Source organism: Salmo salar, chromosome 26, assembly GCF_965601325.2.
Source record: "Salmo salar chromosome 26, fSalSal1, whole genome shotgun sequence".
NCBI classification, from domain to species: domain Eukaryota; kingdom Metazoa; phylum Chordata; class Actinopteri; order Salmoniformes; family Salmonidae; genus Salmo; species Salmo salar.
In genome coordinates this window covers 30,410,720-30,427,127 of record NC_138316.1, presented here as the reverse complement: position 1 = coordinate 30,427,127, position 16,408 = coordinate 30,410,720, and positions in this window count along the sequence as shown.

Below are 16,408 nucleotides of genomic sequence, written 5' to 3'. Positions count from 1 at the left end.
GCATGGGTTTGTTGGTTGCTAGTTTTCTACAGATGTGATGTGTTCTAATGTAAAAAGGGAGTGTGGGTTTTCCTTCAGTGGTGCCCACATTCCCCAAACCACAGAACCCTCCTATACAGAACCCTTGTTGCCTCAGCCTCTGTTTGCCCTCATTGTGTGTGACCTCTATTCAGGGTGCGCACATAGTTTCCAACCATACACATATACTGTATGGGTTGAATCCCCGAGATTAGAAAGGCACAAAAAAAAAATACTTGAGGGTAAATATGATTGGCATGTTTAATGAACAGAATGTTATAAGGCTTTCTATTTTTATAGTTAGTGTTTGGATATGTGTGGTTAGGTTAGAATTATTATCTAACTCGTCTGCTCCTATTTGATGGGCCTCAGCTCTATTCCCCCAGCCAAACCTATGAGGACTTGTCTAGACATTCCTTACTTTAATGCGTAAAATGTTTCTGGCAGCCGCTTGCGTAAAGTCCTGTGCCATCACCCTGCATCCTCTCTCCTCCTCTCTCCTCCTCCTCCCTCTCCACCTCCCATACAAATCTCCGACACAGTTTGGAGAGGGAACACTTGAATCCTTGACCCCATGTCATTTTGACCCTGACCGACCGAGCGGTGGTGGAGTGCGGTAATCTGACCAGCGCACTCCGCTTCAGATATGAAGCCCCCGGAAGTCCCCTCTGTTGTGTTATTATCAGTTGAGTGTTATTAGCCCTCTTTGCAAAATATGTCTTGATTTCCATCGACCAGGCCTGAATCAATGCTTTTAAAAATCTTAGACACCTTTTACTTAAGAGCAAAAGCATGCATTTTATGTTTTGACATGGTTCTATTGATCTGGGCAGACGGGGAGATGGGGTGGGGGTGGGGCCTGTGTGACCTCTCTTCCTCCCATATCTCTCTATCTCTATCTCCCTCTTTAGTTGCCTCTCTCTCTCTCCTCTCGTCTGCCAGTGTCTGGTAACACTGCCATCCTTAATGGCTTTCCCGTGCTCTTCCATCTGCCCTCCCATCCTCTCCTCCCCCCATCCTCCCATCTCTCCCTCTCTCTCAACGGAGCTCTCTCGCTCTCTGTGCACTTTTTCTAACTAATCAATACTGTGCTCCCCTTCGACACTCCTGTCACTCACATTTGGCCCAGTTGTTAAATTATGGATGAGGCCTCTCACATCACATCTAAAATTTCTATTCTGTTTGTCAATGGCTGATCAATATTTCACCTCCTCTCATCCTCAAAGCTCCCTCTGCTTCTCCTCCTCTTTCATCCTTTGTTTCTTCTACCCACTATTGTTTGTTTATGATTTTGGTTTCTTCTAATGGAAGGACTTCTGGGAGCAGCCTGGGCTAGGGGAACACAGCAATCTGTAGCAGACAAGCAGACAACACACACTGTCATCTTCAAATAAGAGGATACGCCTCTGCTCTTCTCTCACTCCCCCTGCGCTTATTTCTTCCTCCTCTCATCTTTATCTCTCTCTTTCTTCTCACCAACATGTAGTTAACATGTGTAGATACTGGTTTCAGACAAAATACTGGGGTTTGAAATGTGTAGGTTGTTGGTAGCTAGGTGTGGATAATGTGGATGATTCCAGCTCACTTCAGATGGAACATATTATCCCTAATAAACACTTGAATAGAAGGTGAAATGAAAGAAAGGAAGAATACACACACACACACATATATATACACAAACACACACACAACACGCACGCTCACACACACCTTCCCCTCTCTCTCTTTGAGTCAGAGTGGTGTGGGTAATGTAATTGAAGTGGCGTTGGGCTTATCGCAAACTAAGGCTCAGCTGTGGGCTCTGCATGGCCCGGTGCAGCCTGTGATCTAGCCATGCCAGTCTCACACCAGCCAGCCGGCACCTCCCAGCTGCTGACGAGAGAAACAATGTTGCCCAATAAGGTCAGTTTCTTGTCTCTCCCTCTTTTCCATGACCACTTAACCCCTGACACAGAACTCTAAGTGAGACTAGGAATGTGTCTGCCGGCAGCCTGCCCTGCCTGGCCATGCTGGGCTCTGTGCTGAGAGAGCATAATCCAGACCTGCTGACTCTCTCTCTGTGGCATTACCTAAAGTAACCAACCAACCAACCAACCAACCACAGTCAGCAGGAAGAGGGAAAATAGAAGCTCACCCTATAAGAGAGAGGGGAGTTAGCTCACCCTATAAGAGAGAGGGGAGTCAGCTCACCCAATAAGAGAGAGGGGAGTCAGCTCACCCTATAAGAGAGAGGGGAGTCAGCTCACCCTATAAGAGAGAGGGGAGTCAGCTCAACCTATAAGAGAGAGGGGAGTCAGCTCACCCTATAAGAGAGAGGGGAGTCAGCTCACCCTATAAGAGAGAGGGGAGTCAGCTCACCCTATAAGAGAGAGGGGAGTCAGCTCACTCTATAAGAGAGAGGGGAGTCAGCTCACCCTATAAGAGAGAGGGAAGTCGGCTCACCCTATAAAGAGAGGGGAGTCAGCTCACCCTATAAGAGAGAGGGGAGTCAGCTCACCCTATAAGAGAGAGGGGAGTCAGCTCACCCTATAAGAGAGAGGGGAGTCAGCTCACCCTATAAGAGAGAGGGGAGTCAGCTCACCCTATAAGAGAGAGGGAAGTCAGCTCACCCTATAAGAGAGAGGGGAGTCAGCTCACCCTATAAGAGAGAGGGGAGTCAGCTCACCCTATAAGAGAGAGGGGAGTCAGCTCACCCTATAAAAGAGAGGGGAGTCAGCTCACCCTATGAGAGAGAGGGGAGTTAGCTCACCCTATAAGAGAGAGGGGAGTCAGCTCAACCTATAAGAGAGAGGGGAGTCAGCTCACCCTATAAAAGAGAGGGGAGTCAGCTCACCCTATAAGAGAGAGGGGAGTTAGCTCACCCTATAAAAGAGAGGGAGTTAGCTCACCCTATAAGAGAGAGGGGAGTCAGCTCACCCTATAAAAGAGAGGGGAGTCAGCTCAACCTATAAGAGAGAGGGGAGTCAGCTCACCCTATAAAAGAGAGGGGAGTCAGCTCAACCTATAAGAGAGAGGGGAGTCAGCTCACCCTATAAGAGAGAGGGGAGTCAGCTCACCCTATAAAAGAGAGGGGAGTCAGCTCACCCTACAAGAGAGAGGGGAGTTAGCTCACCCTATAAAAGAGAGGGGAGTTAGCTCACCCTATAAGAGAGAGGGGAGTTAGCTCACCCTATAAGAGAGAGGGGAGTCAGCTCACCCTATAAGAGAGAGGGGAGTCAGCGAACCCTATAAGAGAGAGGGGAGTTAGCTCACTCTATAAGAGAGAGGGGAGTTAGCTCACTCTATAAGAGAGAGGGGAGTTAGCTCACCCTATAAGAGAGAGGGAAGTCGGCTCACCCTATAAGAGAGAGGGGAGTCAGCTCACCCTATAAGAGAGAGGGGAGTCAGCTCACCCTATAAGAGAGAGGGGAGTCAGCTCACCCTATAAAAGAGAGGGGAGTCAGCTCAACCTATAAGAGAGAGGGGAGTCAGCTCACCCTATAAGAGAGAGGGGAGTCAGCTCACCCTATAAGAGAGAGGGGAGTTAGCTCACCCTATAAAAGAGAGGGGAGTCAGCTCAACCTATAAGAGAGAGGGGAGTCAGCTCACCCTATAAAAGAGAGTGGAGTTAGCTCACCCTATAAGAGAGAGGGGAGTCAGCTCACCCTATAAAAGAGAGTGGAGTTAGCTCACCCTATAAGAGAGAGGGGAGTCAGCTCACCCTATAAGAGAGAGGGGAGTCAGCTCACCCTATAAGAGAGAGGGGAGTCAGCTCACCCTATAAGAGAGAGGGGAGTCAGCTCACCCTATAAGAGAGAGGGGAGTCAGCTCACCCTATGAGAGAGAGGGGAGTCAGCTCACCCTATAAGAGAGAGGGGCGTCAGCTCACCCTATAAGAGAGAGGGGCGTCAGCTCACCCTATAAGAGAGAGGGGAGTCAGCTCACCCTATAAGAGAGAGGGGAGTTAGCTCACCCTATAAGAGAGAGGGGAGTTAGCTCACCCTATAAGAGAGAGAGAAGTCAGCTCACCCTATAAAAGAGAGGGGCGTCAGCTCACCCTATAAGAGAGAGGGGAGTCAGCTCACCCTATAAGAGAGAGGGGAGTCAGCTCACCCTATAAGAGAGAGGGGAGTTAGCTCACCCTATAAGAGAGAGGGGAGTCAGCTCAACCTATAAGAGAGAGGGGAGTCAGCTCACCCTATAAGAGAGAGGGGAGTCAGCTCACCCTATAAGAGAGAGGGGAGTCAGCTCACCCTATAAGAGAGAGGGAAGTCAGCTCACCCTATAAGAGAGAGGGGAGTTAGCTCACCCTGTAAGAGAGAGGGGAGTCAGCTCACCCTATAAGAGAGAGGGGAGTCAGCTCACCCTGTAAGAGAGAGGGGAGTTCAGCTCAACCCTGTAAGAGAGAGGGGAGTCAGCTCACCCTATAAGAGAGAGGGGCAGTCAGCTCACCCTATAAGAGAGAGGGGCAGTCAGCTCACCCTATAAGAGAGAGGGGAGTTAGCTCACCCTATAAGAGAGAGGGGAGTCAGCTCACCCTATAAGAGAGAGGGGAGTCAGCTCACCCTATAAGAGAGAGGGGAGTCAGCTCACCCTATAAGAGAGAGGGGAGTCAGCTCACCCTATAAGAGAGAGGGGACTCAGCTCACCCATTCTCTTATAGGGTAAGCTGTAGGTGTAATTTGTAGGTGTAATTTGTGCATCTGGATGTTTGTGAATGCTCATCCCCTCTCTAAGTGTTGGTGGTTGAATACCCTTTCTAGTAGAGTCCTGTGTGGTGTGTTTAAGTTGTTTGTCTGTGGGGAGTAATGGCTGGTGATGTGGCTGTCCTGTGTGAGTGTGTGATCTGCTACCTGTCTGTCTTCACCGCCACAGCTCCACATCAGCCACAGGCCGGCCCCTCAACCTTTCCAGGGCCGGGGTGAGAATCTCTTCAGCTCCTCTCAGCTGCCAGGCATGCTCAGCCACGCCTTACTGATTTACACTGGAAGCCATGGCAGGAGCCAGGGCCACCGTGGACCCTCTGAAAAACAAACCACTGACAGGCACCAACCACAGGAGTGTGGGGACTCTCTCTCCCCTGATCTGCACCAGGAGCAGGGTCACAGCCTCTACAGTATGTACTGTAAACTTACAATGGGGGATTTCTGCTCTATTTCCTATTCTATTTCCTACTGATCAAAAATCACTTTTCAATTTTTTGACAAGGGCTATTGAAGTGTCTGATAAGAAATATATGAATGTAGTCAAGCTGAATATTAACAGACTACCTTTAGATTTATGTCCTAACCAGTTTTGCTTAAATAAATGTTTGTCTCAGCAAACACACTCTGACATCTACCAGTACCTCAAGGAATGATTTGAAAGTAAATACTGAGTGTACACTGAGGCGTGTTTGATTCATTAGCTGTGATTGTCCTGTTCTTGCTGTACATTTCTTTCTCGTCTGACCTCTTTCATTAGGGGTCACAGCATCTCTCGTCTTTTCTCTCTCTACCCCCCCACTTTCTCTCTCTCCCCACCTCTCTCTCTCCCTCTGCTCTTCCTCTTTAGGGCTGTCTTGAGTAAGAAGTGGTGTCATCCTCCACTCCCATCCGTCGGTTGGGATTTGCCTCAGAGCTTCCCGAGACGGCCTGATTTGTGTGACAAACACAAATGCCTTTAAATTCCCTCCGAGCCCCAGCTCCTTACCCGGCTCATACCTTGTAATGAATAATTCACATCCCTCTCTTCTTTCCTTCCTTCTCCCCAGTTCTCTCCCAACGGGAGGAAGGACAGTAGCACACCCCTCTCCTCGGCTGGCAGAAAATCCATACACCACTGACATCTTCACTTCAAACGGCAATTAATAGAACCAGAAGCCGGATCTATTTTCTCTCATAATTGGTCTTAAGGTGAGGTGTTAATGACGTCATTATACGGCAAGGTTAATTCAAGTTGTGGGCTGAGTGTGGTTAGGGGCGTTAACGTTTGTAGACTGAAGGGTGCTGTGAACTGGAGCTCTGTATTCCTGACCTACTACGTGCAGCTATCTCCTCCATCGGTAATCTCTTTACCTTGTATGTACAAACACACACACATACAGTGGGGGGAAAAAAGTATTTGATCCCCTGCTGATTTTGTATGTTTGTCCACTTACAAAGAAATGATCAGTCTATAATGTTAATAGTAGGTTTATTTGAACAGTGAGAGACAGAATAACAACAATAAAATCCAGAAAAATGCATGTCAAAAATGTTATAAAATGATTTGCATTTTAATGAGGGAAATAAGTATTTGACCCCTCTGCAAAACATGACTTAGTACTTGGTGGCAAAACCCTTTTTGGCAATCACAGAGGTCAGACGTTTCTTGTAGTTGGCCACCAGGTTTGCACACATCTCAGGAGGGATTTTGTCCCACTCCTCTTTGCAGATCTTCTCCAAGTCATTGAGGTTTCGAGGCTGACGTTGGGCAACTCGAACCTTCAGCTCCCTCCACAGATTTTCTATGGGATTAAGGTCTGGAGACTGGCTAGGCCACTCCAGGACCTTAATGTGCTTCTTCTTGAGCCACTCCTTTGTTGCCTTGGCCGTGTGTTTTGGGTTATTGTCATGCTGGAATACCCATCCACGACCCATTTTCAATGCCCTGGCTAAGGGAAGGAGGTTCTCACCCAAGATTTGACGGTACATGGCCCCGTCCATTGTCCCTTTGATGTGGTGAAGTTGTCCTGTCCCCTTAGCAGAAAAACACCCCCAAAGCATAATGTTTCTACCTCCATGTTTGACAGTGGAGATGGTGTTCTTGGGGTCATAGGCAGCATTCCTCCTCCTCCAAACACAGCGAGTTGAGTTGATGTCAAAGAGCTCCATTTTGGTCTCATCCGACCACAACACTTTCACCAGTTGTCCTCTGAGTCATTCAGATGTTCATTGGCAAACTTCAGACGGGCATTTATATGTATTCTTGAGCAGGGGGACCTTGCGGGCTCTGCAGGATTTCAGTCCTTCACGGCGTAGTGTGTTACCAATTGTTTTCTTGGTGACTATGGTCCCAGCTGCCTTGAGATCATTGACAAGATCCTCCCGTGTAGTTCTGGGCTGATTCCTCACCATTCCCATGATCATTGCAACTCCACGAGGTGAGATATTGCATGGAACCCCAGGCCGAGGGATATTGACAGTTCTTTTGTGTTTCTTCCATTGGTAAATAATCACACCAAATGTTGTCACCTTCTCACCAAGCTGCTTGGCGATGGTCTTGTAGCCCATTCCAGCCTTGTGTAGGTCTACGATCTTGTCCCTGACATCCTTGGAGAGCTCTTTGGTCTTGGCCATGGTGGAGAGTTTGGAATCTGATTGATTGACTGCTTCTGTGGACAGGTGTCTTTTTTACAGGTAACAAGCTGTGGTTAGGAGCACTCCTTTTAAGAGTGTGCTCCTAATCTCAGCTCGTTACCTGTATAAAAGATACCTGGGAGCCAGAAATCTTTCTGATTGAGAGGGGGTCAAATACTTATTTCCCTCATTAAAATGCAAATCAATTTATAACATTTTTGACATGCGTTTTTCAGGATATTTTTGTTGTGATTCTGTCTCTCACTGTTCAAATAAACCTATCATTAAAATTATAGACTGATCCTTTCTTTGTCAGTGGGCAAACGTACAAAATCAGCAGGGGATCAAATAATTTTTTCCCCCACTGTACGAGGGCAGACACGCATGCACGCACGAAAGCACACACACATGAGATTTTGGACTGCAAAACTCAGTACAATATGTGTGACTGTAGAGCAGGTAGATTAGGGTGTATCAGACGTATCAGCACTAACTGCTGGCCTTATCTATTGTTGTTGTTGTTTGACCCTGGTTACCATGGTGATGACTGCATTGCGTACTATGGCTCCAGGATGGGATTGTCTTTACTCCACCTCTCTGTCGTGCCAATGCATTAGCAAGCTCAGCACCTCACGCTGGGCCATGCAAGGGCTATGCATTACAGGAAAGCCTGTCCTGTCCACCACTCTGCACCTGTGTGTGTGTGTGTGTGTGTGTCTGTGTGTGTATGTCTATGTCTTACCATCACCACCACCCTGCCCCAGCCTGATCCACTCCCTAATGGTGAAAAACGAGAGCTGTCATGTCGTATTCGTGTAATAACCGTGCTCTGTGTCGCTTTCCTGCAATTAATGGAGGCGCTGTGACGAGGCTGCATAAATCCTGTCTAAGTCTGTCACGGCAGGGGGCATAGCAGGCAGCGCTGTTATACTGGGGGGTGGAGGGGAGGTTGGGGCGGGAGGTGTGTATATGGCTGTATGTTGAACAGGGTAGAAGCCTGGTGAGGGCTGGAAGGGAGCCACCCCACAAGGCATGTCTTTGTGTGTAGCAGATAGATGATGTGAGCAGGGCAAGCTGTCACTGAGACAGGACTAATGGCCGAGCCAGTCTGCTCCCGCCAAGACCTTAGATTGTTCTAAATTTGTTTGGGTTTGGGCGGTCTGTGATTTAATGAAGTGTTTGGAGAGTTTTGGAGTGTGTGTGTGTGTGTGTGTGTGTGTGTGTGTGTGTGTGTGTGTGTGTGTGTGTGTGTGTGTGTGTGTGTGTGTGTGTGTGTGTGTGTGTGTGTGTGTGTGTGTGGTACACACTATGAATCATGCACAGCTATAGCCGTTTATTGAAACGTAGGGACGCTCCTAATGAACATTTGTACCATTTGACAAACACACACACCGCGTTGTCCCTGTCAGCATCCACCCCCTGCAGACAGCACTGAGGGCCAGAATTAGCAGGCAGGTTAGATATCCTCCTCAGCTACTTCCTCCTCACACAACAGCTTATGATCCAGCACCATCACATAGATGTCAAACCCACCAAGACCACTGAATACCCTGCTCTCCTTGAGACTGCTCAACAAGACCCCATTTCTTTTTCTTTATCTTTCTTCCCCACACACTCAGTTTACTTTCTAAATAGATTGTGTCACAGGCAGTTATTGATGTATAATGCATTCTCCACCAGTGTGCTCTTCCCTTCAATATTATTGAAATCCCTCTTTAATATTAAGTGATTCACGTAGTTTCTTTGTGACAGAATGAAAGCGTTACAGAGATGATCAAACAGAAGCTTGTTTCAGGTCACGTCTTCACTGTGCCTTTGTCAAAACCATTCCAGAGAGGGTCGGAGTGGGAATGAGAGCACCACACTACTGACAATATAGGGATTTCTCCCTTAACGGCAAATATCTCTCTTCTCTTCTACCCCTCCGACACCAAATATGTCTCTTCTCTTCTATCCCCCGATCACTCCTCCAGCATAAATGTGTCAAAACGTAACGCCTATCGCCGTATCCCATGACAGCCTTGCCACAGATCCAAAGCCAAAGCCTCCATCACTTCTTCTTGTCACCTGTTATCTTAACCATGTCTAAGATTTCGACGGAAGATCAGTGATGTGCTTTTTATAATTGCGAGGAGGGCGTTTTGGGTCGTTGAACGTGCCCTGGCATCCGTTCAGGGCTATTAAAACAAATGACCCCCTGTAGCTGGCAGAATGTTTAAATGGGAATAAAGCCATCATGAATCACTGCTGTGGTCTGTGTGACTGATGATTCAGGTATAGAGTTTGCTGCTAATGTGGGTTCTGAGAGAGAGGACTAGACTGAGACCAGCATATATATATATATATATATATATATATATATATATATATATATATATATATATATATATACACTGCAGAGAGAGAGAGAGAGAGAGAGAGATCTTACCAGTTTACTAAAATATACCATTCCCTGCTAAGCATTTACTAACCTACCCCTATTTCAACAGACATTATGGGAATTACAAATGAATAAATAAGGTCTTTATTTCTGCTCCTTCCACTACAGATTTTCCCAAATGTTCCGACAGTCTGCAGCTATCTATCTTTCCATGATCCTCTACAGCAGAAACAGCTGGGACACCTGCAGCTGGAGTGTTTAGCAGTGTTCTCTGAGCTATGCTGGAGCATCCAGTCCAATGTTCCAGCGGTGGTTGAGAAGCAGGGGACTCTGTCAGTCTCTCCCCCCAGGAGGGGACATCTCTCCTTGAGGGAGCTCAGTGGGATTTCCCCCTGAGAACCAGGCTTCCTCCCCAATCACTGTCACAGCCACAGCCATATTACACACCTCCGTGGGATCCTACACAAACACACAGTATGGTATCATGCCTTCGGGCTGATGAGGGAGATGGACATGAAAAGAGCCCTCTATCGTTGGAATGAGGTCTTCATGTTAGAGATTTGCTCAGAGGTTGGGGTGACATCACAATGATTTGGTGTCATACTGTATATCCAGAATTGCTATTGCACCAGTGTTTTGGGCCTTTTCATATCACCCCCAGGCTAATATCCCAAACTGCTTCATTCAGGGACAACACAGACATCCACTTTAAGGTGTGACACATTCAGCCTTTATGTCAAGAACCAGAAAAGGAGATACAATTGTGTTTTTGTGAGTTATCTTCTTCTCTCTCTCTCTCGCTCTCTCTTTCTTTCTTTCTTTCTTTCTTTCTTTCTTTCTTTCTTTCTTTCTTTCTTTCTTTCTTTCTTTCTTTCTTTCTTTCTTTCTTTCTTTCCCCCTCTCCTTCTTAGCATGTTCTTGCAGCTTCTCCTGCTGTCTGTCTCCCCTCGTCACATTTCAGAATATGTTACCCCTGTGATACCAGGGCCAGACTTGAAAGGAAGTCTTAAGGACCTGAGCTTATACACTGTGCCAGATTTTGTTAAATAACCGGGAGATGTTGATGCCAATTCATTGGTAATTGTCCCTTGTGGCACAGTGCTGTTGAAAGTCCTGGAGCAGCCTAAGCTCAAGATCACTGCAAGTGTTAATCTTCTTATACTTAAGGTTTCAGGTTTTCTTTTGATGTCGCTAAACATGTTGACTCCTATCTCGGCACAGAAGGCAATCCAGACGTAGCCATGAGCAATAAAGCTTTTGTCTGTTTTTTTGTTTTTTTAGTCTTCGAAGAATTCCAATTTTATTCCTCTTCCCACAAATTCATTGTGACTAAAATAAAACAACAACTAAAAAACAGATCAGGAAGAGAGGAAGGGGATTGATTCAGCTTTATTCAGGGACTCATTGTTCCTTTCCTTAGTGCATTTGACTTGCCCTTGTTGTGTGTAAAATGGTCTTATTCATAGTTAATGAGTAGACATCTTATTTCCAAGCCTGGGTGCTATAGTACAATACAGACGGTTGTCTTTGAGAGCTGTTCTGTCATGGTCTATTTCAGATAAACAGAGAAGACACCTCTATTGGAGGATAAATAACTGAGTGTGTAATTAATTTGCCGGCCCCAAGGGCGTACTGTATACCTTAGAGATTGATCTGATCCTGTCAGTGATAGTGATAGGTTGTTTCCACACAGATCCAGGGAATCAGGGAATCTACCCTCGGGGACTCAGGTGGAGAGACCTACCCAGGCAGGGAGCACCCTTCTGGGCACGGAGTTGTAACGTAGCCGCCCTCAGGTGAGGCTCGCTCAGTGATCAATCAGGGCTGCTGTCTGTCAGGACAGATAGTCCCATCCGTCAGTCAGTCTACACCCAGGTGTGTGTGTGTGTGTGTGTGTGTGTGTGTGTGTGTGTGTGTGTGTGTGTGTGTGTGTGTGTGCGCGAGTGTGTGCGCGAGTGTGTACGTGTGCGCGTACGTATGTGTGTGTTTGTGTGTGTGTGCATGGGTGTGTACAGTTCTGTCCGTCAGTCCATCCCTAGGTGCTGTATGACAGGTGTAGACCTCTGTGGGATCAGGACTAGCATCTAATCCCACACAAACGTACAGGTGGGACAAGACCTCCTGTTATATGAAGACCTTATTGCTGGGTTTCATTTAAAAAAAATGATGAATGGGTTTGTTTTTATGACTGTGTTTTTCTTTCTGCTTGAATTTTGTATTTATATTGATGTGTGTATTTTCTGTAATTTCTGTAGTTCAGAGCTCATCTGTAAAATACCCCTTGGTCTCAGTATGACTCCCTGATAAAATAAAGGTTAAATAAACTAAAATAAATGTAAAAAATAACGCTCATCTTTGAATTGTGTATGTGTGTGGAGGATGGAGGGGGTGGGGCTGGTATGTGTGTCCGTAGACATTCACGTCTGCTTTCATGTGTATATACTATAAACCTATTGAATCTGTGTGGTTTTTGCATTGTGTGAGTATACATGTGTATATTATTTACTACTATATGGCACTCACGCAAGACTGACACCCAGTACGTCGAGCGGAATTCTCAAAACACAGGCAATATCTTTCTACCTAGTCTTTCTTTTCTTCTACTCTGGAGGAAACAAACTCCCAACGCTGCAGAATCAAAAGCAAATGTGTGCTTCAGTCTGCCTAAGGGGACTGTTTAAATGAGCGTCCTGGGAGATTTATGAGGGAGTTTAGAACTTAATTGTGTGGGTTTGTTATTGGAAAAAGACAGGTGTGGACTGGAGCATAGGCATGTTGTATCAATTTGGCTTTCTGTCTCTTTATGTATATGAGGTATTGGGTAATAAAAGCTGTGTTTTACTGTAATTCCACTTATGATTTAGTAGAAGTGTGTGTGTGTGTGTGTGTGTGTGTGTGTGTGTGTGTGTGTGTGTGTGTGTGTGTGTGTGTGTGTGTGTGTGTGTGTGTGTGTGTGTGTGTGTGTGTGTGTGTGTGTGTGTGTGTGGCAGAATGCTGGGGGTTGTTAATGCTCCCCTACAGACAGACTGGGTTACAGTGACCCAGAGCGTAGGGGTGTTACTGTACTGGTTTGAACTGTAGTTTGAGGTCAGTGCCTGGTCAACACAGGGTAAAAACAGGCTCATACAGACACTAGTGTGTCTATGGGCAGTGGAGGGAGGAGAGGTTAGGGGAGGTTAGATGCTACCCAGCAGAGCATGGTAACCCTTCAGTCAATCCACAGACGCCTAAGTGAACATTTTCAACAGAATCATTCCTTAAAATAACTCATTATAAGTAGACATCATGGACAACATCATAACACATTCTACTTTTTGATTAAAGTGTGACCTTTGTTCTTCCTCCAAACTGAGCTTTCCCGGGCCTGTTTACAAGACATACAGGCCAAACTGACTGGCATTACTCCACTAGCTGCCCCGGGGTCGCACCGAAGCTGGCACTGATAGCTTTAACACAGAGACGGCAAACACTTTATCCAGCTAATGACGGAATTACAGTGCTGAGTCACCATGTAGCGACATGTAAGACGGCACAGCAGAGAGAGGGCGGCGATAGATTATCGTCTGAGAAAGAGGCACTTTCCCAGGAAAAGCAGCTGTCATTAAGGAGAGAGAGAAGGTGTGAGAGAGAGAGTTAGAGAGAGAGGGAGCGAGAGAGAGAGAGAGAGAGAGAGAGAGAGAGAGAGAGAGTCGAGGCAGTGAGGGGAGTAGAAAAAGAGAGATGGGGAGAGAGGGTGAGGGAGATGGAGAAAGAAAGAGGGAGAGACAGAAAGAGTGATTGAAAGAGGGAGAACATAAACTCCTGAGAATGGAAGGTTTAGATGAGTGTAATTATGTCTCTCTATAAAACACTCAATACTGTCATTATCGTTGAGTCATGTGTCCAGGCAGGCCGGCAGGCAGCAGAGTGGCCTGGTAGGCCCTGTGTTTAAAGTCATGTGTCCCTGGAGTCTGAGGTAAAGATATAAAGACAGACAGGAGGAGTTTACTGTTTACAGGAAGAGAAAGGACTAACTGTACTGAGAATCTATAAACAAGCAGTCTGTCACAGAGAGAGAGAGAGAGAGAGAGAGAGAGAGAGAGAGAGAGAGAGAGAGAGAGAGAGAGAGCATGTGTGAATACACTTTTAGAAAAATTGGTTCCAAAATGGTTCTTCGACTGTCCCCATAAGAGAACCCTTTTTGGTTCCAGGTAGAACTCTTTTGGGTTCCATGTAAAACCCTCTGTGGAAAGGATTCTACGTGGAACCCAAAAGAGTTCTACATGGAACCAAAAATGGTTCTTCAAAGGGTTCTCCTATGGGGACAGCCGAAATAACCCTTTTAGGTTTTATAGAGCACCGTTTTTCTAAAGGTGTATGTGCGTGTGTGCATGTGTGTGTGCGTGTGTGTGTGTGTGTGTGCGTGTTTGTGTGTGTGTCAGTGCATGGACAACACAGCCTTGATGCTGAGAGGAGTATAAGTGGGAGGCTGGTGACTGCAGCCCTCTATGTTGCGGTGGCTCTGTGTAAACTCTTGGTCGCTCTGTTTTCCTACTCTGGTTTCAGCAGCAAACAGCTAAAAAGTTCATATGTTTAATGGCAACACTGAAAGAGCCATAAATTTACAGGGCTAGCTGTATTTTTATACCCTTTACATAATAAAAGTTCCAGAGGAGAAAAACGTACAGAGAGGAGGGAGAGGTGAGGGTGTGGTAAGGGTGGGGTGTGGTGACGGTGGGGAGAGGGGGGAGCGAGAGGAGTTGGGAGGGTGTTGGTTTGTGGACACCAGAGAATGGTGCAGCACCAGACTCCATTGGACATTTGTATCCATTTGGAAAAAGGTGACTTAGAGAAGTTGTTCCTTGGGCGCAAGCCCTCTTCTGAAAACACGGCTTAACGCGAACAACAAGCAGGATATCTGGTCGGCTTTTCCAAGTGAAACCCAACCATCAGCCTCGTCTGAATATTCTCAAGCTCGAGCAAAATGGATCCAAGTTCAATTACACATTACAAGCCGCATGACATTTTCCATTGTGCAATGCTCACTCTAACAAGACTGCGCTAAATCGGCCAGGCACCCCTGATCACACTGTAGTCAGTGTGTCGAGACAGGGGAGCGGTCCCTTCTACAAGACACCCTCTTAACCATTCTGTTATGGTAACACATACCTGCAGAGAGAGCAGCAGACACCTGAGAGCCACAGCCACAAGGCCGGAGGCGCTGCTGCAGTCTCTGTGTTGGCTTCTTCTTCCCACTACTTGCACCCTCTTGTACTTGACTGTTGTCAAACTATTGTGGCTCTATTGGGCTTTGTGTTGGTTGAGGAAACCATAGCCAAGGGGAGATTATCTCTGGGTTTAGCCCTAAGGGTTAGGCCCTGTAATGGATACAACCTGTCTGTCTTTTCTCACCTGTCTTCTTGGTAGGAGGGACAACATGTCATTACACAGATGATATAGTAGCGTTCCTTTATGGATAAATATTGGAAATCTTTAGTGACACCGCTGGTCTTCATATAGAGATTTTAGTCAGGTTCTCACAGGGTGTAATTCACAGCTGTACATCATTACAGAGATTACGTAGTACTGTTCATTTATGGATAAATATTGGATACCTTTATTGATGCTGCTTTGGTTTTGCAGAATATATTTGGTGATTGTTATCTTCTCACATGGTGTAATGTAATTTGCAGAGCTTCCATGCAACCTTCCTTCCTTCCCTACACTCATCTCCTCAGAGACAGGCAGGAAGAGGGAGAGGAAAAGTGAAGCCCCCTCTTTAGTTAGATGACTGCGGTATGGTGGAATAAAGAGAGAGCTGGAACCAACAGTCTTAAAACATGAAAACATTCCCTCTTCAAACCACCATGACTGAGTAGATTAGGCCCCATCCACAGGAAAACAATATTATTTCCCAAAGATATTCAGGGTGTTTAATTCAGAAACAACGCAGGCTGGTGCACGGAAAGACTTCTTTATTGAATGCCTTTTTATTGCTATTCTAGAGTCATTCAAATAAGGTAAATGGGTGATTAAATTAAATGTGCTAAAATGCACAGCCAAAAATATATACCCAAAGCAAGCTTATTATTCTCACAGATGTTTATTTTCTTGTGTCAACATCCCATTAAATTCAAGGGAATAGGGATAGAGGCCTCGCTAACACTCGTGTTCCTGTACCTAGTTGCACGGTTTCCGAGCTGGTCTTGGTTGCATCTCAGCCACGCTCAAGGTTCTAAACAATATCATAACCGCCATCGATAAAAGAAAATACTGATCAGCCGTCTTCATCAACCTGGCCAAGGCTTTCGACTCTGTCAATCACCGCATTCTTATCAACAGGCACAACAGCCTTGGTTTCTCAAATGACTGCCTTGCCTGGTTCACCAACTTCTTCTCAGATAGAGTTCAGTGTGTCAAATCGGAAGGCCTGTTGTCCGGACCTCTGGTAGTCTCTATGGGGGTGCCACAGGGTTCCATTCTCGGGCCGACTCTTTTCTCTGTATACATCCTTGATGTCGTTCTTGCTGCTGGTGATTCTCTAATCCACCTCTACGCAGATGACACGATTCTGTATACTTCTGGCCCTTCTTTGGACACTGTGTTAACAAACCTCCAGATGAGCTTCAATGCCACACAACACTCCTTCCATGGCCTCCAACTGTTCTTAAACGCAAGTAAAACTAAATGCATGCTCTTCAACCGATCGCTGCCCGCACCCTGTCTACTATCA